The sequence below is a fragment of the Apium graveolens genome, chromosome 8 (genome assembly GCF_009905375.1).
Source record: "Apium graveolens cultivar Ventura chromosome 8, ASM990537v1, whole genome shotgun sequence".
In the NCBI taxonomy this organism is placed as follows: Eukaryota; Viridiplantae; Streptophyta; class Magnoliopsida; order Apiales; family Apiaceae; genus Apium; species Apium graveolens.
Genome location: NC_133654.1, coordinates 29,618,181 through 29,642,669, shown reverse-complemented (window position 1 = coordinate 29,642,669; position 24,489 = coordinate 29,618,181). Strand labels below are relative to the sequence as shown.

General features: G+C 36.1%; 1 long non-coding RNA gene across 5 annotated transcripts; it reads left to right on the top strand.

Annotated features, from left to right (window-relative positions):
• The first annotated feature begins 16,698 nt into the window (after nucleotides 1–16,698).
• On the top strand, nucleotides 16,699–22,997 carry LOC141677252 (uncharacterized). 5 transcript variants are annotated; one of them, XR_012557371.1, is made up of 6 exons: nucleotides 16,699–16,874; nucleotides 17,758–17,843; nucleotides 17,987–18,599; nucleotides 18,678–21,720; nucleotides 21,809–22,161; nucleotides 22,241–22,997. It is a non-coding gene; the product is annotated as an uncharacterized LOC141677252 (long non-coding RNA). The 5 variants fall into 5 exon arrangements; XR_012557370.1 differs by having other exon boundaries at nucleotides 17,987–19,910; nucleotides 20,272–21,720; XR_012557369.1 differs by having other exon boundaries at nucleotides 17,987–18,030; nucleotides 18,324–21,720; nucleotides 22,241–22,994.
• The last annotated feature ends 1,492 nt before the right edge of the window (nucleotides 22,998–24,489 follow it).

Genomic DNA, 24,489 nt, shown 5'->3' with positions numbered 1-24,489 from the left:
TAATTGTTGTATTTATTACTAAAGTTCGTGAGCTCAAGACCTTTAATGGCTGCTCTCGTGTTTCGTATCTTAACTCTGCTTTAAGAAGATGTCTACGTACATGTGAAAATTAGAGAATCAAGCCAAAATTATAGTTCTGATTTGTGGGGTGAGGCCCCTTATATGGGAGTCCTTGAATTGGACTAGATCTAGGAAACTTGGTGGGCAAGTCTCAGAGTTAGAACGGACTTTGGAGTCCTAGGAAGTAGTAATTGATTCTTTATCTTATTAGGTCCTTTGGAGGCTGATCTACAAGGATTTATGCCTTCATTGGGACTCATCTTGACAGCTGATTTATCTCTTATTAATTTCGTAATTAATTAATATTCAGGGTTTTGGGCCCTCTCTAATTGGGCTTCGTTATTGGACCGTATCTGGTCTAATTAATTTTAACACCAATTATATTCCTAGGCTATTTTTGGGCACCTATCCAGGGTCGTGGGCCTCTTCTAATAGGCTTAATTGCTAGCCCAATGTTAATACAATTAATACTATATTAATTTCGTAATCAGGGTTTATTTTATTCCCTATCATTTGCCCCCCAACTTCTCAGAAACCATAAAAGATTTCGCAGAAGTTAAGTTCATTCGTTCCCTTACAGGGTATCGTTTTGGTGTAAAGTCTGGAGCGATCTACACATTTACAACGATTTGCCTTGCACATGGCTTCAGGGTTGTCTTAAAACTTCCTTATCATTTCCTTATCTTTTTCCCTCTTTTTATGAATTTTCTGGTATTTCTCAGGAATTTTCCCTTAATTTCTGGAACTTTTTCCTAATTTTTCAAGAATATTCTATCAAAAATAATTTTTGAAATTATTTTCAAATTTTCCCTCATTTTTCTGGGATTTTTTAGAATTTTTTCAGTCCTTTTTCGACTAGGATTCTAGTCGAAAATTCGACCTGGATCCTAGTAGAATTTTGGGCCAGCTCTTGGATCCTGGTTGAAGAACTTCGACTAGGATTTACGACCAGGATTTCGACCTGGATCCTAGTCGAGTTTACGACCTGGATCATGGTTGAAATTTTGGCCGTTTTTTGAATCCTGCTCGTGTAACTTTGACTAGGATTCACGACCAGGATTTCGACCTGGGTTCCTAGTCGAGTTGACGACCTGGGTCTTGGTCGAACTTCATGCCACCTTTTGACTCCTGCTCGTGAAACTTCGACTAGGATTCACGACCAGGATTTCGACCTGGATTCCTAGTCGAGTTGACGACCTGGGTCTCGGTCGAACTTCATACCATCTTTTGACCCCTGCTCGTGAAACTTCGACTAGGATTCACGACCAGGATTTCGACCTGGATTCTTAGTCGAGTTGACGACCTGGGTTTTGGTCGAAATTCATGACCTTCTTTTTGTTCCTTTTCGAATGATTTCGAGTTTGATCCACGATCAGGATTTCGACCTGAATCCTGGTCTTTTTGATGGGTGTTTTCCTGGCTCCTGTTCGAAAGAATTCGAACATGATTCACGATCTCAAACATGACCTTAATCATTGTCCATTAGGCGGGTGTTTTTCTTGCTCCTGTTCGAAAGATTTCGAACAGGATTCACGACCTCAAACATGACCTCAAACCTTGTCCATTAGGCAGGTGTTTTTCTGGCTCCTGTTCGAAAGAATTCGAACAAGATTCACGAGCTCAAACTCGACCTAGATCTTGGTCTATTTGGACGAGTAGACTTTGTTCGGCCTTTCCTAATTCAATTTGGATTTGGGCTTTGAATTGGGCCTCTCATTTTCCAAATCATGTTTGGATTTGGGCTTTGAATTGGGCCTCCAATATTTCTGAATCCGGGCTTTGAACTGGGCCTCCAATATTTCCGAATCCGTTTTTGGATTTTATAGTTTTAGAAATCCTTAAGAATTATCAAGGATATTCTGGAAAGTTCCAGAACTTAAGAATTTTCAATGATATTCTGGAAATTCTAGAATTTGGGCTTTTTCTTTGGGCCTTTAGCTCAATGAGCTTTTTTTCCCTTTCATCTTCTCCTTTTCTGCCTATATAAAGGAGTGAGTAGAGTCAATCACTCCTCACTTCTTATTTCCAAATTCTTTCCCTCTTCTTCTCTCAAAGGTCTTGGAGGTCAAAGTATAACTGTAGGTCAGAGTTTTCGAGCCTTGAAGTTTCAGCCTTTAGCTCACCAGTCTTCAGCATTATTTCAGGTAAATACCCTCTTTCTCATTTTTTATTTTCAGGCACGCCTTTGCATAAAGTTTGTTCTTAAAATTGTTTTCTTTTCCGCCCTTTTTCAGATGGCAGATGTAATAACCCCAAAAATTTTGGACTTTTTGTAAACCTTATGAATAGTGATTTTGCTGATTATGCTGAATAAGAAAACTTTTCATGCCACACAATGTAGCAGTTCTTTTATTGATATTCTGAGGTCTTATTAGTACTCTATATGGTATATAAGTGTATGTAAAGATCGTCAGAATCCAAATCCGAACACTTTGATTTTTACCGAAAATCCACCAGATACCGAAAGAATTGAGTATAAGGTAACATGATAAAAAGGATTTAAATTCAAGGATTTTTAGAGAGGATCATAAAAGGAATATAAAATATTGAGAAAGGTTTAGGGGAACCTAAGTAAAAAGATCCCCGGTATGATCCCTCAAACGATAAACGAGAACGAAAGTTAAGCGAACCGTATAACAGATAAGCGGTCATTAGCCAAGTAATTAGGGGTTAATCAAAGAGGTTAGTGGATGATGATGTCATCACACCAACAAGAAGAAGACAAGTGTAGGAGGATGACATGAGAAAGATGACATAGGCATGGTGACATAAGCATGACAAATGGAGGGATTGGTAGGTTGATTGTGAGCCACACAATTTTTACCATGGTAACAATCTAATTAAAAACAAAAGGAAGTAACCAAGCTAAACACCACACAAATCATTTAATCAAACTAGAAATATTTTTCCTTCACTTTTTCTTCCCTTGCTCTCGGCCAAAACCAGAGCAGCAACTTAAAACTACCATATCTCCTTCAATACTCACTCAAATGTTGTGTTCTATAACTCATTGGAAAGGTATTGAGATGACCTACAACTCTTGTTCACAAGTCTCGTCCAAATAAGCATGGTAAGACCCTCATTTTTACATTTCTTTAAATCGGACTTTTAGAAACTTCAAAACCTAACTTTGTGTTCTTGATTTCTTTGGAAAGATCAAGCTTGTAGGAGGTTAGATTAAGGCTCCTTAAGGCTTCCTAGCAACTTAACACCTACCAAGGAAGATATCAACTTCAAACCATAGCTTTGATTTTATGATTCCATTAAGTTTTATTGAAGAATTGTTAGTATTAAGACTTGATCTTTGATTATAAGTAGTTTTGGTGGATTTGTATTGGTTTTGAATATTGGGTCTTTGATTGGTTGGATAAATTTGTAAAACTTGGAGTTGGGGACTGAGTTTGTAGTATGATGGTTGAAAATTGTTGTATTGGTGGTTGTGAGTGAATTGATGATAATTTAGAGTGTTAATTAAATTGGAAATCGCGTAAACATAAACGTCATAATACCCGATTTTCCTTAACTGTTCTGTTCTTAACTTTAGGACCCGTGAACTCACTGAAAGATTCTAACCTTTGCCATGTTTAGATAGGTCATGTTATGAGATTCGTTTTGATATGTGGTTCGCTTGAATCCAATGTACGGTTTAGGAGAAACGACCGTTTTAAGTAACGGCGTTTCGCGAACGAACCATTACCCCTCGCCTTACCTTGAAACCTTGGTTAAGGCCCTTAAATGACTAATTGGAGTATGAAACAATTATGTAAAGTGGATTAGGCAGTTGGTAGAGTACTCGCGAAAGAATCTCCTTAAAATTCTTAATGGTTAATTTATTAAAAAAGGTGGAGCCGAGTGTACTCGAACGACTTATGTGATTCGTTAAGCGTAGAAGTGACCATAAGTGAACGATAGGGTTCAATTGGTTAAAGTCTAGTTTCTTAAGCGACCAGGGTCTAATTCCGACTTATGTTGTTGTTCATAGGTTGTCGGACCCACTCTAAGCTTAAGTCTATCCGGGAGCACTCAGGCAAGTTTTCTACCCGTTATAATGTTGTTGTGATGTATATATGTATATGCATTATCTTGTGATAAATGCATGATTGTTATTAGCAAATCTTGCGATATATTGGAGCATGCTGATATGGTATATATGCATGTCTGTTTCATAATCTTGATATCTAATTATTGATTCGATTGCTTATAAGTTGCATAATACCTATGATAGAGATAAGCAGTAGTTGCGTATACCCTTAGTATAGGGGACCCAAAGGTGAACATATTGCTAAACCGGGAGTCGATGTTCCCGAGTATAATATATATATATATATATATATATATATTTATATATATAGATATAGTTTTCAAAACTATTAATCGAATAAGGTTTATTCGATAACTTTATTTTATTTAATGAATATTATTTTGAATATTCATTCGAGGACTTATGACTCCGTTTATTTTATTTAATGAATATTATTTTGAATATTCATTCGAGGACTTATGACTCCGTTTATTTTATTTAATGAATATTATTTTGAATATTCATTCGAGGACTTATGACTCCGCTTATTTATTAAGTAATATTCTTTATTTTATTAAAGAATAATGTTTCGATAATCAAACTTATTTTCGATTATTCAAATAAAGATCGTACTTTCGTATAAGTATATCTTTGGTTATTTATTATTCATTTCAAGTATGAGTTTTAAAACTTCTACTTCAATTATTTTTATAGAGATTATCCTTTATGGGAATATTATTTAAATAATAATATTCAGATATTTTCTAATATATCGGGACTGATTTATTTCATTAAATCAGCATTACTCCAAACATTCTTAAAAATGTTTTCTAGTCTTCAAAATGATTTTTAAAAGTTAGAGCGGATCCCAAAACTCATTTTTATATTTAAGATCTTCCTTTCGAAGGGGATTTAAATACTCGCTCAAAACCTGAAGGATCCGGCTCTGTGGTGTATTTTGTATTCGCAACGAGATTGCTGTTTTGAGAAAACATTTTGATTACTTGCCCAATGTTCGGGAAGTAAGTCCATCTATTTGAGTCGGCATAAGCAGCATGGGCTCAGTGGGCGTCCATGAAAGTGTCAGTGGCTCAGTGGGAGTCCATCAATGCGTAAGTGGCTGAGTGGCAGTCCAACATAGGTCCTAATGCGGCCAGGGTGATGACCAGTGGGGAATTCGTCCATCTACTAGTAGAAAATGTTACTTATTGGTATCTTTGCCTGATCAGCAAGATATCAGGTTTATGCCAAGGTTTTCTCCTTTCCAAATTCATTGGATATTACAACTCTGTTTATAATTTTCATAACAGAGGGTTTCAAGGAGTGTATGAAATGTATATATATATAGGTGTATATATATATCGGGACTTAATGAAGTATCTCATAATTTCATTATTTATAATGATATTTCAAAGATTGAATCTATCCAAGTCTTTTCTTGTAGTCTCATCTATGTGACGAACTTTTGAAACTGATTATACCTTGAACGGTGGTAGTTCAAGTAGTATTCGGAAAAGATATAAGTATATTGGAGTATCTTGTAACTTCATCTTTTCAACTTATATCTGGTTAATGATTATCTTATGCATGACAAAGATTTTCACAAAAACGTTGAGACAAGGTTAGATATATGAGATCACCTTGCAACAATATTTTTATACAGTTATAAACTGGAACTCTGTGTATATTATGCATGGAAGAGGACTTCCAAGATTTTGAAAAGTATATATACATATATACTGAATATTTTGCGACTTGGTCGCGATAAGATATCAAACTTGGTTCATTTTTACTTGACCAAGACTTTCATGAGTACTATGAGGATGCTCACATATTGTTAATCATTATATATATTATTCTGGTGGGCTTGTTGCTCACCCTTGCTTTCCTCTTTCATCACACAACAACAGATAGACAAGATGAACAGGACCAAACTCCCAATTTGTGAGGGGATAGGAAACGTTCTGCAGTTTCCTGTAGGCGTTGATGCCGTTGTAGCTGAGGTAGGAACTACCAATAGGCTAGGCTTTCAACTTTTGATGTACCAGACTTATGCATACTTATGAATTGTAATAATGGCAAAGAATATGTAAATTTATTCAGAAACCCTTTTAAGGTGTAATGATTTATAATTGTGGAATAAAATGACTTGTGTTATTTTTTGGTATTTATCTCTGAGACTATAACTTGTGGTGTGTGTGTGTATATTATAGGGTCATAGTACGCAGTAGTTGATTGACTGTTAAGATTAAGTATTGATAAGGGAAATGGAACTCGTGACAACCCGAATCCCCGACCTCGGATTTGGGAGTGTTACAGAAATGGAATCAGAGCTAAGCGTTATAAACCTCAGAGATGATGTGACATTAAAATAATAAGTTCACTAAGATAATAAGAACTCTTGCCAAGTTCATAGTCGGACTACCTAACATAGTATTGACAGTTAAAACCCTTATGGGAACCCTTATAAATATCGTGATAGAAGCGTAGTTCGTTATCGTATATGGTAGCGGGACTCCGAACCCTGAGGTTGAGGAGCAACAACGCGATGATGTTTTATTACTTATTGGAGATCACATTATGGATCCGATAGAGCGTCCTAACGCGGGACCGGATGATGTTCATATTGAGGATGTAGTGGTTGAGGATGTTGTCCTAGAAGGGATTGTTGCTAAAAAGAATCCCGTGGAGGATCCTGACAAGAATGAATAAAGGACCACTGAGAAATTGATGACTATGGTTAGGGCGATTACCAGAGGTAGGATTGGCCGGTACTACAGGAGGTTCGTTCAAGTTCGTAAAGATAGTAGCCCCTTTAATGCGGCTTACTCATAAGACTGAGAAGTTCGAATGGACAGAGAAATGCGAGAACAGCTTTCAAGAACTGAAGCAAAGGTTGGTGATAGCTCATATGTTGGCGTTGCCGGATGGAAAAGGAGATTTTGTGATTTGTAGTGACGCTTCGCATAAGGAATTAGGGTGCTTCTTATACAGCACAACAAGGTAATCGCGTACGCGTCAAGATAATTAAGGGAATATAAAATTCGATATCCCCACCCATGAGCTTGGGCTCGTGGCAATAGTTTTGCCCTAAAGATTGGAGGCACTACTTGTATGGAGAGAAGTGGGAGATTTACACAAGCCATAAGTGCTCTAGTGCATTTTCACGCAGAAAGAGCTCAACATGCGCCAGAGGAGGTGGTTAGAGCTAATCAAGGATTACGATTATGAGATTCTTTATCATCCAGGGAAAGCCAAAATGGTGGCTAATGCCCTTAGTATAAAGGAGAGACTCAAGATGAAAATGTCTTTGGGAGAGTTGATAAGAGATTTTGAGAAAATGGAAATAGAAGTGAAGGTAACCGGAGCCGGTACCGAAATGATGTTTGAGATTGCAATACAGCCCGAATTATCGAAAAAGATCATATTGTGCCAAGAAAAAGTGATGAATGAAGGCAGAGAGTCAATGACTGGAGAAGAGATTAATACCAAGAAAGATGATAAGGGAATAACGAGGTATTCCTACAGAAATTGGGTTCCAAACGTTTAAGAGCGTAAGGACTGGATCTTAGATGAAATCCATAGCTCGAGGAATAAGATTTAGGGCAAACCCCGAATGTGATAGTCAGGGATGTTGCCATTAAGAAAGAAGGAGCCCATAACATAATGAAGTGGAAAACAAGGATTTTAACGTATAAGATAACCCCAAGTATGGGAGAAGGATGAAACATTTTATACTAAGGAAACAGAAAGTCGAGTAAGGAAAGGAGACCCGAGACGGTACTCCTATACGGCAATTCATGGACCTGTCTAAAAAGAACTTAGACTATTATCCCAACCACCACCTTGAGGAAACAATGCGGTAGGAAATCCTTTCATGACCTTTAAGTCGCTAAGCTCTCAGAGTTCCAAGGAACAGGTTGACCCAGTCGAGGAAAGAGCCTGGCTAAAGGAAATATAAGAATCATTTGAGATTCTAAATGATTGACGAAGCACAAAAGACTGTTTTTGTCACTTACCCTCCTAAGAGAGAGGCTACCCGTTGGTGAAAGGACAAGAAAGGCACGGAGCCAGAGGTTATAATAAACTGATTAAAGTTCAGACAATTATTTTCGGGAAAGTACTTCCCAAGGTTATGGAGGTAGTGTAAAAGCTTTAGAGCCAGAACAAAGGCGGACTAGTATGATGAATTATGAATCTAAGTTATAAAAGTTGTTAAGATTCGTTCTGAGGACACGAATCCATAATGACGGGATGTTTGAAATCAATGCTTATGTTGTGTTGGTTCATGTAATGGTTGTAATAGAACGAAAATAAAAGACTGAAAAGGGAAGGAGTATAAAGGGATATAAAGGAAATAGAGTTGAGAAGTGATAAGGGAGTTAGGTATGGGAAACCCTAAGAAACCCTTACAATAAATATAGAGAAGTGTGTCATCATCAGCGCGATGGTGACTGATCATGAGATAAATTCAAGGTTTGAAGGCGTAAGCGATACGTATAGTTAATTCCCTTTAAATTGAGAGTATTCGATGAAACTTTGAGATAGATCGATGGATTAATAAGGAAACACAGATGAGCTGGGGAGACAGGATAACAATATATTAGGAAAATGGGATGAAGGAAGTGACCTTCAAGAATGGGAAGTGTATGAAAGACCTGTGACTTGATACCCAAAAAGGGAGACACCAAGTATAGAAGATATCTCAACATTGAGATGACTGTTGAGATAAACAACAAAAGTAAATGAGGATTTAGTAAAAGGAAGTTCACGTTGAACACGACCAATATCTTCTAGAACATCCCTGTTATCATTACTGAATCAGGCAAGAAATGTAGATAACCGTTGTTATCTTTTGGAGGCCATATTGATTGACCTCATTTTGAATACAGATGTTATTGTGAAATTAGGCATATACTATCGAGATGGGAATGATTGAATAAGACACCCTTATCAGGGATATATGACTTGATTTATTCATGTAAGGATGCATGTACCTTTTTAAAGGTGGAATTAAGGATAGAACATCGGTAACTTAAAATGAATCCTAGGGGAATGCATAAAGGATGGCATTTCACCCTTAATAGGGACATTATGAGTTTGGGTAGTATGGAACGAAGGACTAAGGTAACAACCTTTAAAGATCAGTAGAGAAATTTTTCAGAAGTACATAGACAATGGTTCTAGTATTAGTAAATGGTATTTTGATATGCCTTGTATCTAGGGAATACAGGAGGAACGATTCAAGGATAACCTTAGAGGTTTTACAAGGAAAAAGGTAATATTCAAAGTTCTCAAGAATAGAAATTTTGATAAAGAAAATGTGACGTAATTATAATAATGTCAGGTGGGCACGTGTTGAAGCATAAGAAAGTATAGATCGACCCAATGAAGGTCGAGATTGGTGAAAACAAGTAGGACCCAAGATAAGAGACGTCTGAAGTACGATCGAGAGTCAGCCATGATAATGTTTACATTTAAAGACTAAGGCAGTGACTTATGGAAAAATGGTGATTTTTTTCCACAAGGACTTAAGAAAAGCATTTTCACATAAGCAGTGATTTGAAATGAGGTAGAAAATTTAGTGAAGGTGGTTAAAATGACATTGATTGTAAGGAAATATTACTATCAGGAAAGGCCAAAGAGGTGGCTGGCACTTTAAGTGTAAGAAGACAATTATCGGCGCTCGTGCTAGAGGAATACAGTGATAATGGTTAAAGCCGTGAAGATTGTATTATGGGTTGAAAGATTGACATTCCTTCTGATGATTGTGCGATACTCAACCGTGATAGTAGTTTGGTAAAGATTTAATTTATGAAATCGCCGTGAGCGGGCTATCTATCTTATAAGGTCATATCTTGAAATAAGCCAGGACCATGTTACGAAAGGACTAAATGAACCTTTGAGCTTCATGTCTCCTTATAAAGACATATGGTTAATAATGGTATTAACCTGCTATCGTTGCTTTTATTGAAACTCTTCTGCAATTTTATCTGCTTCATGTCATATGTACGCCAAGTTCAGGAGTGTTCTTCACGAATCATGAATGGTGATTATGTTACCTCCTTAGAAGGATTCGATATGATATGAATGGACTCCGTATGGTTAGCTATTAAAACTTCATGAAAAATGAATGACTACAGTAGGTCAATGGTGAGCCATAGTAATACAGAAATGATTCTGCGAGTAATGAGCCGATTACTAACAACCGTGAGAGTTGTATTGGAATGGATGTTGAGCGTGAGTACCACTAATCGGGTCGTGGTGGTGTATAAGTTATCATTGATAGGCTAATTAAGTCGATTATCTACCTATTAAATACTTATTCCTTCTTATTAATAGAGAGTCGTATCACTATACGAGGAAGGTTGCGATGCAAGCATAGAATTCTAATAACGATGACGTCTAGAATGAAATCCCAGATTCGATTTTCGATGTCGAGGGAGTTTCAAAGGTGATTGTTTATAAGCTCGAGCAAGAGCATGGGTCCATAGAATGATGAACGGAATAGTAAATATTCAGACACGTGAAATACGATGCTATAATACTTGATGTTGATATATATACGTATATGTTTTGTTCTCCTATGACAAACCTCTATAGTTCAGAGGTAGATTCCAAGCCAAATATTTTGTGGCAGTATATTTTATATACATACAATTCTCTTCAATTCGTTCTTTTCTCTCCTTTTTATTTCATATAAGCTGAGAAGAACAACCCTTCCAGAAGGGGAGGTATTGCCGAATGACTATCTATCTGTGTGATAGAAGCCTAGTAGGATACCATCTATTATTTAATTGCTTGTCAAGTACTAAAGGCTGGCCACCTTCTGTACTAACTATACAATGTAACAAGTGTTCATGATCATAGTGATCTCTCAATAAATTCTTTTACTTCTATACGAAGGACCAAGCTTTTGAAGATAGAAGCAGCTAGAAAGGAGTAGTACCAGTGCGGTGGTATTCCAAATCTAACGCGCTCGTGATACTAAGGTAGACGTGGTTATTAAAAGGTTATAAAACTCTAGCGAGTAAAGGTATATCTAGAATAGTATTCTGTACGGAAGATAGTAACGCTTACGAACAAGAAAAGAAGGAGTATTGAGAAGCAAAAGCTATAATGCTAGAAGCTATGATGAGAGTCTGTGCAATAAGACTTGAAAGAATTTGGAATGATCACTTAACGCGGATTGAGTTTTCTTACGATAATCGATCATATGTCAGTATCGAGGTATCGCCTTATGAGATCCTTGAGGGAAGACAATGTCGATCTCCCTTATGTTAGGATGAAGTTGTAGAGCGCAAGATGCTCGGACCCGCAGTAGTCCAAAGGACCAAGGATATAATAGATCTAATCAGAAGACGGCTGGTAGTAGCCCAAGATGGACATAAGAAGTATGTTGATTTGACACGAAAGGACAAAGAATAGGAAGTAGGGGACCTAGTGCTGTTATAGGTATTCCCTTGGAAAGGATGGATGTGGTTCGGAAAGAAAGGAAAGCTAAGTCCACGAATTGTTGGACCCTTGGATATATTAAGTCATATTGGGAAGTTAACATATGAGCTAGCCTTACCCCAAACCTTAGCAAGTTCATAACGTGTTCCATGTATCAATGTTAAGGAAGTGTAATCCGGATGCCAGACAAATAGGGGCATATGAGCGCATAGACATGCAACCAGACGTAACCTATATAGAGCAACCAGGAAGGGTTATAGATCAAAAATGGACAAGTGCTTAGAAGAAGGGTTATCATGCTAGTCAGGGTTTGTGGCAGAACCACAATGTGGGAAAATTAACTTGAGAGTTAGAAAGTGCAATGCTAAGAAAGTATTCCTATTCATTTTCTATCTGATTCCGGGACGAAATCCTTTTAAGGAGGGGAGACTGTAATAACCCAAAAAAATTTGGACTTTTTGTAAACCTTATGAATAGTGATTTTGCTGATTATGCTGAATAAGAAAACTTTTCATGCCACACAATGTAGCAGTTCTTTTATTGATATTCTGAGGTCTTATTAGTACTCTATATGGTATGTAAGTGTATGTAAAGATCGTCAGAATCCAAATCCGAACACTTTGATTTTTACCGAAAATCCACCAGATACCGAAAGAATTGAGTATAAGGTAACATGATAAAAAGGATTTAAATTCAAGGATTTTTAGAGATGATCATAAAAGGAATATAAAATATTGAGAAAGGTGTAGGGGAACCTAAGTAATAAGATCCCAGGTATGATCCCTCAAACGATAAACGAGAACGAAAGTTAAGCGAACCGTATAACAGAAAAGCGGTCATTAGCCAAGTAATTAGGGGTTAATCAAAGAGGTTAGTGGATGATGATGTCATCACACCAACAAGAAGAAGACAAGTGTAGGAGGATGACATGAGAAAGATGACATAGGCATGGTGACATAAGCATGACAAATGAAGGGATTGGTTGGTTGATTGTGAGCCACACAATTTTTACCATGGTAACAATCTAATTTCAACAAAAGGAAGTAACCAAGCTAAACACCACACAAATCATTTAATCAAACTAGAAATATATTTACTTCACTTTTTCTTCCCTTGCTCTCGGCCAAAACCAGAGCAGCAACTTAAAACTACCATATCTCCTTCAATACTCACTCAAATGTTGTGTTCTATAGCTTGTTGGAAAGGTATTGAGATGGCCTACAACTCTGGTTCACAAGTCTCGTCCAAATAATTATGCTAAGACCCTCATTTTTACAGTTCTTTAAATCCGACTTTTAGAAACTGCAAAACCTAACTTTGTATTCTTGATTTCTTTGGAAAGATCAAGCTTGTAGGAGGTTAGATAAAGGCTCCCTAAGGCTTCCTAGAAACTTAGCACCTACCAAGGAAGGTATCAACTTCAAACCATAGCTTTGATTTTATGATTCCATTAAGTTTTATTGAAGCATTGTTAGTATTAAGGCTTGATCTTTGATTATAAGTAGTTTTGGTGGATTTGTATTGGTTTTGAATATTGGGTCTTTGATTGGTTGGATAAATTGGTAAAACTTGGAGTTGGGGACTGAGTTAGTAGTATGATGGTTAAATATTGTTGTATTGGTGGTTGTGAGTGAATTGATGATAATTTAGAGTGTTAATTAAATTGGAAATCGCGTAAACATAAACGTCATAATGCCCGATTTTCCTTAACTGACCTGTTCTTAACTTTAGGATCCGTGAACTCATTGAAAGATTCTAACCTTTGCCATATTTAGATAGTTCATGTTACGAGCTTTGTTTTGATATGTGGTTCGCTTGAATCCGATGTACGGTTTAGGAGAAACGACCATTTTAAGTAATGGCGTTTCGTGAACGAACCATTACCCCTCGCCTTACCTTGAAACCTTGGTTAAGGCCCTTAAATGACTAATTGGAGTATGAAACAATTATGTAAAGTAGATTAGGAAATTGGTAGAGTACTCGCGAAAGAATCGCCTTAAAATTCTTAATGGTTAATTTATTAAAAATGGTGGAGCCGAGGGTACTTGAATGACTTATGTGATTCGTTAAGCGTAGAAGTGACCATAAGCGAACGATAGGGTTCAATTGGTTAAAGTCTAGTTTCTTAAGCGACCAGGGTCTAATTCCGACTTATGTTGTTGTTTATAGGTTATCGAACCCACTCTAAACTTAAGTCTATTCGGGAGCACTCAGGCAAGTTTTTAACCCGTTATACTGTTGTTGTGATGTATATATGTATATGCATTATCTTGTGATAAGTGCATGATTGTTATTAGCAAATCTTGCGATATATTGGAGCATGCTGATATGGTATATATGCATGTCTGTTTCGTAATCTTGATATCTAATTATTGATTCGATTGCTTATAAGTTGCATAATACCTATGCTAGAGATAAGCAGTAGTTGCGTATATCCTTAGTATAGGGGACCCAAAGGTGAACATATTGCTAAACCGGGAGTCGATGTTCCCGAGTATAATATATAATATATATAATATATATATATAGTTTTCAAAACTATTAATCAAATAAGGTTTATTCGATAACTTTATTTTATTTAATGAATATTATTTTGAATATTCATTCGAGGACTTATGACTCCGTTTATTTTATTTAATGAATATTATTTTGAATATTCATTCGAGGACTTATGACTCCGTTTATTTTATTTAATGAATATTATTTTGAATATTCATTCGAGGACTTATGACTCCGCTTATTTATTAAGTAATATTCTTTATTTTATTAAAGAATAATGTTTCGATAATCAAACTTATTTTCGATTATTCAAATAAAGATCGTACTTTCGTATAAGTATATCTTTGGTTATTTATTATTCATTTCAAGTATGAGTTTTAAAACTTCTACTTCAATTATTTTTATAGAGATTATCCTTTATGGGAATATTATTTAAATAATAATATTCAGATATTTTCTAATATATCGGGACTGATTTATTTCATTAAATCAGCATTACTCCAAACATTCTTAAAAATGTTTTCGAGTCTTCAAAATGATTTTTAAAAGTTAGAGCAAATCCCAAAACTCATTTTTATATTTAAGATCTTCCTTTCGAAGGGGATTTAAATACTCGCTCAAAACCTGAGGGATCCGGCTCTGTGGTTTATTTTATATTCGCAACGAGGTTGCTGTTTTGTGAAAACATTTTGATTACTTGCCCAACGTTCGGGAAGTAAGTCCATCTATTTGAGTCGGCATAAGCAACATGGGCTCAGTGGGCGTCCATGAAAGTGTAAGTGGCTCAGTGGGAGTCCATCAATGCGTAAGTGGCTGAGTGGCAGTCCAACATAGGTCCTAATGCGGCCAGGGTGATGACCAGTGGGGAATTCGTCCATCTACTAGTAGAAAAGGTTACTTATTGGTATCTTTTCCTGATCAGTAAGATATCAGGTTTATGCCAAGGTTTTCTCCTTTCCAAATTCATTGGATATTACAACTCTGTTTATAATTTTCATAACAGAGGTTTTCAAGGAGTGTATGAAATGTATATATATAGGTGTATATATATATATCGGGACTTAATGAAGTATCTCGTAACTTTATTATTTATAATGATATTTCAAAGATTGAATCTATCCAAGTCTTTTCTTGTAGTCTCATCTATGTGATGAACTTTTGAAACTAATTATACCTTGAACGGTGGTAGTTCAAGTAGTATTCGGAAAAGATATAAGTATATTGGAGTATCTTGTAACTTCATCTTTTCAACTTATATCTGGTTAATGATTATCTTATGCATGACAAAGATTTTCACAAAAACGTTGAGACAAGGTTAGATATATGAGATCACCTTGCAATAATATTTTTATACAGTTATAAACTGGAACTCTGTGTATATTATGCATGGAAGAGGACTTCCAAGATTTTGAAAAGTGTATATACATATATACTGAATATTTTGCGACTTGGTCGTGATAAGATATCAAACTTGGTTCATTTTTACTTGACCAAGACTTTCATGAGTACTATGAGGATGCTCACATATTGTAAATCATTATACATATTATTTTGGTGGGTTTGTTGCTCACCCTTGCTTTCTTCTTTCATCACACAACAACAGATAGACAAGATGAACATGACCAAGCTCCCATTTCATGAGTGGATAGGAAACGTTCTGCAGTTTCCTGTAGGCGTTGATGTCGTTGTAGCTGAGGTAGGAACTACCAATAGGCTAGGCTTTCAACTTTTGATGTACCAGACTTATGCATACTTATGAATTGTAATAATGGCAAAGAATATGTAAATTTATTCAGAAACCCTTTTAAGGTGTAATGGTTTATAATTGTGGAATAAAATGACTGGTGTTATTTTTTTGGTATTCATCTCTGAGACTATAACTTGTGGTGTGTGTGTGTATATTGTGGGGTCATAGTACGAAGTAGTTGGTTGACTGTTAAGATTAAGTATTGATAAGGGAAATGGAACTCGTGACAACCCGAATCCCCGACCCCGGATTTGGGAGTGTTACAGCAGATAAGAGAATGACTCGTTTGGCCAAGATGAACGTGGCTAAAAATACTACGTCATAAGTGAGCTACTGTAATGCAAATGTTACAAACAACGTTACATTAGTTAAGAAATATTTGTCCTATTACAACACCTCTTGATTTGTGTTACAATAGCTATAAAACTAGTGTTGCAGAGAAATATCGGTGTTGCACAACATGTAACACCAGCAGCTGGTGTTACAATAGTTATTTTTTAATTTTTTAAAAATATTAAAGTGAAAATATTATTTATTAGTATTACAATTTATATTCTTGTTTATTAGTGAATGAAAAATGTAATATATAATATAACCAAATTTATAAAAAATAAATTTTACATAAATACAGAAGTTACTTCATTTGTCTTTATATTATAAATAATATTTCATAAATTAAAAATAAAAAAGTAAAATAAAAAAGATTATTAAATGATATACGGTTTATATAATATAATACAAAATTATAAAATTTATTATACATTAATATAAAAGTCACTTTTTTAGTTTATTAATTCATAAATAATAATTTAATAATTAAATAAAAACTAAAATTATAATAATAAAATATTAAAATATTTTGCTCTTTACTCACTAAAATTTAGGGCGGTAGTTTTCCCCCTTAAATGGAAACACACGGGTATACTTTCTCCCAAACAAAACACTGAGACAATAATTGTCTTTCTCACGACCCTCTCTTTCAAATTCTCTCTCTCTCTCCCTCTCTCTCTCCAAACGTTGTCTTAAGAACAAGATCTAAGGAGGATTTGAAAAGCAAATCGAAGATTTGATGTCTATGGTTCTATTTTAAAGGTGATTTCTAATTTTTATATTCATATAATTTTGCAGTCGATTAAGGTTTCAAAGGGGCTCCGATATCTTAATTGGGTTCTGTTTTGCATATTTTGAACTATATTTTTCAGTTTGATATCTTAAGAGATTAGGACTATAAAATTGGCGTTCCAATTTAAAGATTCTATTAAGGTCAATTTAGGGCTTTTCTCATTCTAACTCGATTGGGTTTTCAATTATAAGTTAAATTTATGATATTTTTTGTTGGTATGTCTAGTTTAATGGTCTAGATTGCTAGGTTCGGTACTTTATGATGAGGTTTTTGATTAAGTGTTTGTATTGTTATATCGACGATTATGAATTGAGCTATTACTTTATTGCTTCAGAATTTGTTTTTATTGTTATAGTTATAATTTTATATATTTTTGCGTGGCTATCATGAATAGATGAGTGACATGATAATATTAGAGTTGTTAAATGATAATGAGTGATATTTTTGTTGCTATTATGATAAGAATTATTTGGCTCTGTGATACGAGTCCTTGGTCATGAGGACGATGAAGTTGACTTGTAATCCATGGCTAAATGTTTTATATGGACAGTGATTCACCTTTGCAGATCATTGTCTGAAGGTTTTATTAAATGGGTATTAAGGTAAAATTTTATTAATTCAATATAGTCTTTAACCATGTTATAAAATTAATGAGATGGCATGACAATATTAGATAAACAAATGATCGTATTAATATATTAACTTGGTTCCATGGTCCGAATTTGTCATGCACAGGTTACAAATACATACTTGTCGATCATCGAGTACTTGACATTTTATCTCTTAAGCTATTTGAATAGTTGATTTATCATATGTCCGTTTTTTAAACCATTTATCTTATGTGCTTAACAGCTCCCAAAGAAAGCTATAGAGAGCTTGAGAAAGAGCTTAGGAAGATAACGAAGGATGAAGCAATCAGTGGCCAAGAGTTTGAAAAGGTAATAAGTATCTATTTTGAATAAGTCCTAGATACTTGTAATGACTAGTCCAAATATTCGAATTGAGTTATTCAGATTCTTTTTTCTCATTTTTTGGTTTTGTTACGAGTAGTTAAACTGTGTCTATATACTTGTTAATACAGTTTGATCGGAATTAAATCGATATGCAGTGAAGTTCAAATGCAAGGTAACTTTCATATATGTACTTTATAGGATTGAATATATTTAGATGATGGTGGAAGTTGTTTCACTATACTGCCACTAGTAATACTAATACTAGTTAACAGAAAATGTAATACTAATACTAGTTTTCCGGATTTGATGACTTCACTGTTGTATACAACTTGTACCTTTGAGTAATTGTGTTTAGAGATTTCACAATAAAGGTGCAGAGCTTGTGATCCACTATGGTAACGTTTTTCACAATAAAGATCCTTATAAAAGGTATTCTAATGTTGCACATCATGGCCTTCTTTGCAGCAAAATTCAGCATATAAGGTAGCATTTTCCAACAGATTTTCTGAGTTATTGGAGCTCTTTTACAAGCGCTCTTTTACAGCTTTTCTCGATGAATTTTAGAACTGATTCAAGTGCTGACTCAAGTTAGTTTTTAAGTGCATTTTAGTAGATTTTTCAAAAAAAATCAGCAGGTTTTATGGCCATTTTCCAGCAGATTTTCTATTGGTTTTTCTGCACCTTTTACCTTTGTTTTCCAGCAGATTTTATGAGCACCGTTGAACGGAATTCAAGCCATAGGTACTTGTTTTTACAACTTCTTTTTGATATAAAAATCAGAATTTATTATTTTACCATTATCATTGATTTTCATGCCAGAAAATGATATTCCAGTGGTAGCATTACATAGATCTTACCATTGTGAGGTTGGCTATAGAAGACACAATTTTCCCATTTAAGCCGCTTGAGGACAAGTTCCTGAATACGAGTTGAATTATGAATTTAGTATGCAGATGAGATTCATTTATTTATAAATTACTTAGATTATAGGCAAGTTCTTACAAGGATATGATCCTTGGTAAATCAGAGTTATTATAGCTGCATCCAATACCGTTCCAAGCTGCTCTGCCAAACAGGGAAGTTGTAGAATGCTTAAAGCTTAAATTCTACACACCTGTCATGTTTACTCTCTTAATTTTTTTAATTATTATTTATCATTTTAAATCTGGGTGTGATTGGAAACTTGATTAGTTTTGTGTAATCTATTTTCATGTATTAATTTGGTAATATATAGCATAAAGATTGGATTTTTAATTCAAAAAAATGATTGTACTTTGTGAATTAATAACCCTGCTTACATTTGGGCTTTTCGATTTGATTTGATTACATTGTAGGTGCTACTATTTTTAAGCTTGTCGTAGAGATCAACTTCCTGCTATTGCAAGTTACTAAAATTTAACTTTATAACTAATAGTCTGTGTGCATTTTTAACTTAATTCATGCCTGGCATTTACAACCTCAAAAGTTATTTTACTACTTCATGCCTGGCAGATATCGAAGGCTTGAAGCACCACTTTGTATTTTTATGAAAAATGTGATAAATGAAATAAACTTGTTGACCAGGAAACGGTAACTTGTCCTGTTAATCTTTAAGAAAAATGGATAGGTATGAGATATTAAATATTATTTATTTAGGCGTGAATTTGTCCAGCAAAGTATGTTATCCACTTTGCCCCATTTATTTTTTTTAACATTTTTTCTAATTATTTTTCAATTTATTGTTCAGATCTTGATTTTTTTTATTTAATTTAAATGTTTCGATGTTGTTAGGATGGACCGATATGTTTGTGTGTATCTTGTTTTAAATTGTAATAGAATAAATGAATAAGGCTTAATCAAGATGGGCTCCAGGGGCACAAGAAATGGCTGGTAAATAAGAACTGATAAAGTAGAACTTCTTTTATCTAGTGCTTGTAGAAACAGTTGCAATATGTTGTTATATCATTCGACTTGCAGGCAGAAATCAACTATCTTGGGCAGATGCATCCTAATCTTGTAAAATTAGTTGGTTACTACTTAGAGGAAGATCACAGACTTTTGGTATACATGAAGGTAATAACAAAATCTATTACGCCCTATGACATTGGTTGAACATAAATACTTCTCATCTTTTTTGACTTTTGGTTATAGATTTCTGATCAGAAGTCACGTAGGAGAACTGGATGTGTTAGAAGTGTAACCTTTTATCCACTTGATAATAAGTTACCTGTTTTCTTATATGGTTGATATTTGCAGCAATGTCATTTCTTATATGAAAGTCAACAAGTACATGATTAATTTACATAATTCTTTTTTTTTTGCATTTACTTTAATATTATTCTCCACTTGGTCGAGAACTGTGTAATCTCCTAGTGTCCGTAAATTTTGATCCGAGATTTATATATTTATTTTAAGCGTTTATCTCATCTTGTAGGTACCTCAAAAAATGTACCTCATAGGGATTACTCTTTATCCAATTCAAGTGATCGAGATGACAATAACCCTGTGTCACTCAAGGCAGCCAACTTCTTAGATATTGTATATTGTTTTAAATTGGTACATCGCTCAAAGTTATGGTTGTCAATGTACTTGTAATAATCTAGTAGAATTATCATTTACACTTGGTTTGGAGATGGGACTGTTATGTATGGCTTTTTTGATGTTACGTTGGTCTTGGGAATGTTGTTTAAAAAATATGTATTTTAAAATATTTAAAATTAATCATTATGTTTGTCTATCCTACTGTATTGTATGTTTAAATATGGTATTACATTATAAATGCTAGTATTGCTTAATTACAAAAAAATGGTGTTGTAATAGATAAAATATACTGTTACAATATGCTATCTGGGCCCACATGTGGATCCCACTTATGCAATCTTGGTCAAGCTATTCTATCACTTGTTTTATGTTACATTTGGGCCTTTTAGTGTTACAGTAGCTGCCTATTGTAACGTTTTCTTCTCTGTTACAATAGATCACTGAAGTGTTACATTAGGGTGTCTATTGTAATGCTCGTATACGTAATGCCCTCTGGTGTTATAATAGACCTAATGTAACATTTTTTGGGCCTATTGTAACACCATTTAGGCATTACAATAGCCCACTTATGGCATAGTGAAAGTCTAATGAGTTCCCCATCCGGTCCAGGTATACCTCTTTGATCGATATGATTAATACGCGAGGGGATGAGTACCCGTCCGACGCGCACCTGGATGCACATGATCACGTTAATATTTTCCGGGATCCAAAGGAGTTGGAGAAGATGAGATCTTTCTTCAAGATCAAGGAGCCCTTCAAGTTGGTTCTTGCGGGTCCGGCCGACAGGGCCTGCCACTGGAAGAAAGACGCTTTATGTGTCTTTAGGGATACCTTAAGGGCATGTATCAGACCCCCTTTTCATCCTTTTATTCCGGTTTTACTAGCTGATATAGGCATCAGCCCTTGCCAACTCCCTCCAAACTCTTGGAGGTTGATTCTTTACTATTTATCCCAATACGCCAAGCATAACGTCCCTACTTCGGTCGCCCTGTTCCGAAAATTTTTTCAGTTCAAGAACAGCCCTGACAAGAATCCGGGGTGGGTTTCTTTGAACCAGCGCCCCACTGTCCCTCATATAGTAAATGAGAAATCATCCCCGATAACAACTTGGGGTAGAAAAAAGAATTTCTTTATGTCCTCTGGGAAGGCGGCGACTGGGGGACTCTCTTTCGCTCGTCCTTTGGGCAAGCCGTGGATGGAAGCCCGAACGACATTATTTTAACTGAGGAGGAGACCAAGGCCTTCAACCTCCTTACCCAGGATAATGGGACATCACATTCTTGGGATCTTATCAGAGAGACCGTTCTTGTGGAGCGTGGCCTTTCTCCCGTTCCCAAACAAGGTACGTTTTCTTCCCTTTCTAGTTGTTTTCAGTTTTCCCACCTTTTTACTTTACTATTTTCTCAATTCACTTTACTTATTCGTTGTAGTAGCAGAGAGGATCGGAGAGGCTACCAAGCCTAAAGACCTGGAAACGACCAGAATGAAGCGTGATGGGAAGGTCTTCAAGGACCCGCATCTTGGGGATCGCTTTCCGGAGTTCCTTTTTCAGGCAAAGGAAGGAAATGAGGAAGGCCCCAGCCAACCCTTGCGTACAAAACAGAAACCAGGGGCCTTCTTCTAGCCTTCCGGAGAAATCCGGGGAAAGGACTCGATTGTTGGCAATATAAAACTTGCCAAGGAATGGTCTATCCAGTCTATTTCCCCTGTAGACTATCATGATCTTATCCTCCAACAGGACTTGGAGGCTAACGAGCTTTTCGGTGCTCAGGCCCTGGTGACGGTACGTCTTTTTCCTTTTGTTATCCATAGCTTTTTGTCATGATTTTCCTTATTTCTCACTTTCTCTTTTTCTCTTGTAGGCGAACTTCCATTTCCAAGGGGCGCTTCACCAAGCTAAGGCTTAGAAGGTTGGCCTGGAGGATACAACCAAGAAGCTGGAGGAGGCTAACCAGCAAATAGAGACTCTCAAAGCCCAACTTGCCTCCTCAACTTCTGATCTGGAAATGGCCCGGGCTGAGATTGCGATCCTTAAAGCTCAAAAGGATAAAGTCTTTGATGGCTAGATGGACACACAGGAGTTCAAAGACTTAATGGTATAGTATGATGCCCTCTTGCACCCAGTCAGCTATAAGGAAGGCTGGGATGCTGTTGTAGAGGCTATCCAGGACGAGTTTCCTGAGATTCTTGAGCAAGCTCCCTTCCCTTGTCCTATGAATGTCCCAATACTTGGAGGCGTTGCTGACAAGCTAGCTGATCTTATTAAGGAGGGTACTTCAGCGTCCCCAGTCAGAGCGCCATCAGGAAGCCAGGTCCAAGGCCAGAAGAGGAAGGAGCCTGAATTCAGCTCTGAAGAGGAGGAATCTTCTTCTGAAGAAGAGGCCGACCCTATTGTAAAGAAGGCTAGGGTGGAAGAGCCTCCAAAACCAGCGTCCCTAAAGGCATCTGAGGCGTCTGAGGGTAGTTCTGAGGAGACCTCTGCGGAGACTTCTGAAGAAACTTCTGAGGGACCAACTCAGGAGACATCCGAGGAGACTTCAGACATAGTCTCTGAAGAATCCGAGCCTTCTAAGGCCTAACTTCTTTGCATTATGTATTTTTCTTTTCTTCAGACATTTTAAAACTTTGTAATTGACTTTGGATGTTTTTACTCATTTTTCTTAGTGATTCAATCATAGCCCAACTTTTTGAGTTTCCGAACTTAAGTTTATAACTTGATTTTGTCCTTCACAATATAACAATCCAACAAGCTAGATCAAACTGAACGTTTCTCATTATAACTTGGTATTTTTAACACCTTACACGAGATGGGTTCAACCCTGATAAAACTAAAATATATCTTCTATCAAATTTATCCTAGGCAAGCAAAACTTCAAGGTGCTTTAAACCTACTTGTCATCTCGACAAGTGAGAATCATGCTCAACCATTTTACACATAGTAAACCTTCAGGTTCTGCGCGTGCCAGGTTTTTGGGACTTCAAAACCATCCATAGTCTCCAGCTTGTAGGTTCCTCTTAGTTGAACACTTTCGACCTTGTATGGTTCTTCCCAATTTGGGGCAAGTTTCCCTTTCTGCCCAACACCAGAAGCTTCCACCTTCCTCAGAACCAAGTCACCTTGCTTGAAGAACCTTTCCTTAACCCTTAGGTTGTAGTAGAATGAAGCCTTTTCTGGTATTCCACTATCTTTGCATGTGCCTCATCTCGTACTTTGATAAGTGGCATTTTATACCACTTAGAACGTCTTAAAATAGCTTAAATTGGTGTCTTGAAATCAAGTATTTTGTGTATTTGATGTGTTTTTCTAGTGTTTGTGCATTTTAGGGTAATAGTTGCATTTCGGAGGAGTAATCATCAAGAATAAGCCTTGGCATGTGTTCAGCATTGCGAGAGGAAAGAAAGGGGCAGATTACAGCGAAGAAACGGAGCAAACTCAGGAATTTTCCAGTAGGGTCCTGAGCGCCCGCTCAGCTATGCTGAGCGGCCGCGCAGAAAGCTGAGCGCCCGCCCAGCTATGCTGAGCGGCCGCGCAGGGTCGGGAAAAAAGATAAATTGTTTTAAGACTTCTACTTCTGTTTGGCTTCCACTTCTATGTAATCTGAGTTTTATGGGACTATTATATAAGTAGATTTAGAGACGTTTTCAAGAGGTTGGATCATGGTATTAAGCAATGAGAGAAGGAGACAGGAAGAAGACCATTTTAGCACACCGCAACGAAGAGGAAGCATATTTTCTTGTGATTCTTTATTTCGTTATAACGTTGGATGCTAGTTTTCTTTGCTTTGAACCTATTTACTCTTGTGACGTACTCTGGTTTAATATAATTAGTTTAGTTATTATTCTCTTGTGTTTGTCTATCATATTTTCATATGAACCCATGATGACGATAAGTGCTATCATGGGCTACTCGTGATCATGGGGTCATAACGGATTTACTATGGAATTCTTTAGTTAGTTGTTTAATACTTTAGTGTGTGATGATTGTATGATATCTAGTATTGGTTGTGCGTATTCGTCTTATGTGCGTCGCGAACATATAAGATAGGGTGTTAATCTCTTGTGAAGCGACGGTGGATCTCAAGATTTAGAACTTGCCATGCTAGCATAGGTT